This window comes from Dendroctonus ponderosae, unplaced genomic scaffold, assembly GCF_020466585.1.
Source record: "Dendroctonus ponderosae isolate FM_Combo_2020 unplaced genomic scaffold, Dpon_F_20191213v2 Dpon_F_20191213_6, whole genome shotgun sequence".
In the NCBI taxonomy this organism is placed as follows: domain Eukaryota; kingdom Metazoa; phylum Arthropoda; class Insecta; order Coleoptera; family Curculionidae; genus Dendroctonus; species Dendroctonus ponderosae.
The window spans coordinates 5996114-6000129 of NW_026018814.1; positions in this window are offsets into that span (position 1 = coordinate 5996114).

Here is a 4016-nt window from a genome sequence, read left to right on the forward strand (position 1 = left end):
TGGCTCATCTTTTTCTAACACTTCTTCAAGCAGCAATTTTATTTATTTTACTGTTTGAGCAACATATTTGCAGCGTTCGTGGCTGTTATATGTAATTATATGTAAGTTATTATGCGTCGCTGACATACTTCCTACTGACATCCTTTCAATTTAAATTTTCCCTTTACTGATACACTTAATAATTATCCGACCCTTCGTAAGACCACGTTTTACCATAATTTGTAATTTCAATCTTCTCTAACGTTTCTGGCAAAATATTTTCGAAACGGATTTTATTTACATGTTATAAATATTAAAATAAATGCTGCTGAGATTGCCATTTTCGGTAGGGGATTTGTTTTTGTGAATCTTTATTTGCCGGAATAATATTCTTTGTTTATTATCACAAGGAACGAGATGGAAACGCAGGATGCAAAAAATCCAAACGCTGATTTTCAAACGCAGACCTAAAGGAAAATAATGAATAATGTATAAATGAAGCGGGTGATTGTAAATACTCCTATCTTTTCCGCCATTTGTTTTTATGACAAATTTAATTAGACATTTAAAATATGAACATAAGTAGATCATTTACCTGAACATTTTATAGGATTTAATAATAAATTAATTATTTGTACAGTTGATATCAATAACGACCATTATTCTTTAGATAACTGTTTTCATAATGCTGCCTTTTTAGTAGTAGTTGCCTATGTGAAGGTGAACCTATTTGAAATAATTTGCGAAATAATCACAAACTTTAGGTTGTACGTTTCTTATGTGCCCTTGTAATTTGTTTAAATTGTTAATTTCAATTAGCTACTCTACTCCCTTGCTATCAATTGTTCGTCATTCACTGCTGACTCGAATATCATGAATTTTAACATAATCAATATTTTGATTATTTTTAGAATGACAATAATTTATTTAGTAAAAAGTAGTTTGTGTCCTCATTTGTTTGTGTTCTACTAGACACTTGTTCAAAATTACTTGAAAATCTGTATAAAAGTAATTCATATGCCGGATACTTCTGTATTAAGAGCATAAACTACAAGCTTGAGTACTTAGACTCATGTAATCACGTACATTTCTCTCCTGCAGACAATTCAAAGCTTTAATACCAGTTTTCAAAATGTATGTAGGGCGAAAGAGCACCTAAGCAGTTTTATTCAGGCAGTTAAATTAATTTTAATATGAGTTTAACGAATGAACAGCATCATCTGTAATGATAATGCTTTTACAAAACACATTTATAAAAGGCAACGTGGGTGTATTTGCTTAACCTAATAATTGATCACGATAATACAAAATATGGTTATACAAAATTGATTAATTATTAGCTTACGACATTAAAAAAAAATATATATTTTTTTTTATTATGTCAGACAAGGCAAATAAAAGCAAGTAAACTAAATGTGGTAATACAGGAAATTCCACATCAATTTTCTAGAGTCTAGAGTATGGCGAAGCGTATAAGTCCAATATAAACTTTACAGCTCTCCCATGGATTGCTATGTTACGCTAATATAATCTCTAATGGATGCCATATATTGTACAGCAACGGCTTCATTTATTTAAGTGTTAAGCTATTACGTTAAAAATCTACTTGCTAATCCAAAGAGCATACTTTAACTTTGAATGACTGCTTGGCATTACACTTTACAGCTTTAACGCGCCTTCAGATATTGCTGCACATTACTTGTATTAGAAAAGCTTGTGCTCTGGTTCTTCGTCTAACCGAAACAATACAATATAAAGTTGGAAAAATATTTTTAATTAGTCCGAAGGTGTTCAAGCGAATTGATTCTAATAGTTAGTCACAAAGCCAGCAGTCGTGTATAGAGAGGGCTGTTTCCATTAACTCGTTGAATGTGAAAATTGATGCTGCAGATGTAAAGAATACAACAGATTGAGAAGAGGAGTGAATGTTAAAAATAAGACAATGAATCAAGGAAGAAGCTAGACAGAAGCGTAGAAAAGTTAATATCGTTGGTGTTTATAGCCGGAAATTTACAGAATATAGAGGAAACACTTTGAGCAAATATATCAGGATGGATCCAAATATTTCCAAAGGAGTTGATCAAGAAAATAAGAAAAGCTTTGAAAATCAAAAATAAAAGMGTAAGTTCTTAAAATCGATTTTTTATAAATTCAATAACATAATAGTWGCAGATTTAATTGATAAAAATGAAATAAAAATACACTSTTTAAATTTAGCTTAAAGAATTCATAACAATTCATAAAGTTAACACACTAGTTACTTGCGAAATTCAGCTAAAGAAAAACGACTCAAAAGTTTTTWCAAGGTTCAGTTTATTAGTTTAAAAAAGATGGTATGGGTAGCAAAGTAAGGACCAATACCAGAGGTAAAATTACAGAGACTCATAGAGGAAATGCACATGGAAATAGCCAAATATAATGAAATATGAATATGGTTAATAAGAAATGTCACGCTATCAACGCAAAGAAAACAAATTCGATATACATTAATCGAAAAACGTATGCTTTAGCGGGTAACGAAGCGATTCCGGACATATAAAGGACAGTTTCTATCAAAAATTCGAGGCAAAAAAGACTGCTACATAAACTATGCCACTACTACATGTACTCGCTTGCATTTGCATTTTCAAGAATATTTCTGATTAAGCATGCAAACAAAATTAGTTTGCCGTCATTATACTTATTATACCTCAAACGAACTTCATCGACTTCAAGCATTGTTTTTTAGAATAAATTATATAGCATATGTGCTTTCCATGAGTTGGAATTTCCCAATCACATAAAAAACGGTCGTACGTTCGAACAAAGTTGGGAGTTTGGAATATTTTGTTTGCTTGGTGTTAAAATTTATTGACGGCATGTAACCATAAGTTCTGGCAGAGGCCCTGAGCAATCTAAACAAATTACAATAGTATCGATCTTCCCATGTTGGCCATGCAGGTTTAAACTAAGGGGCCAGTCCATCAGATTAAATGCGGTGTCGTAAATTATTTGTGTAATACTCTTTTCATTACTAACACGATCTTTATTAAATTTACTCTTTATTTAATGTAACTCTGATTTTAATGTATTAGACAGTATATTCATATTCATATATATTGCATATATATTCATATATACTGTCTATATATTCATTCAGAATATTGATATATACTGTCTAATATATGTCTATTGTATAAATAACCACAATGTGGACACCACCCAAAGATAAAAATGAATCTAAGTTCCTCAATACCACAAATTTGGCTTGTAGTCAAATGATACATACACTGTAAATCCAGTCCATACACTAGTCCAATTGTAAATCCAAGAAAAATAATTTCAAAATTTCGTGATGGTGTATGTATCAAACTATACACTAGTAAACTTAATTAGTAGCCTTTTACTCGAAGGCGGTTAAATATACGGATGCATTATACTTCAAATTTATTATACTTATATCAAATGTGAGTGAATGAAAATAACGACCAAGCAATTGCGTCATTATATCCAGATTTGTAGTGTCGAAACAATTAGAACGCCCGAATATTAATAAAAAAGATTGCAGGTCAATAACTATATAATTATACGACCAACCCTCAGCAAAATCATTAGGGAAGCGGAGGTAATTAATTAACCAGAGCTTATTGATTACGATATTTATATCCAAGTATAAATACATGCCAGAAAAAGTGCTTGCTGTCTACAAAGCTGTAGTTTTAAAATAAAAAGCAATCTATGCTTGTGCATATAGCAATTCCCCGTAATAGACATTGCACATGCCAAAAGAAAGCTGTTTATAAAATATTAACAATTGCTTGCATTTCCATTTCCCCATTTCCCAAAGAGAACATGCCTCTAAAATTGAAATGGTGCTGTTTTATGTGGAGATGGTACATGTACGTATATTATTGAAGCGTTTGCATTCAGCAGATAGAAAACCCGACGCCTTCTTGCTAACTGCTGCGCTTGTTTTACATCATTTTTCTTTCAAACGTGCATTCTGATTATATTAGCGAGTCGTAACGTCATAAATTAGGCTTTTACGACATGCAGAA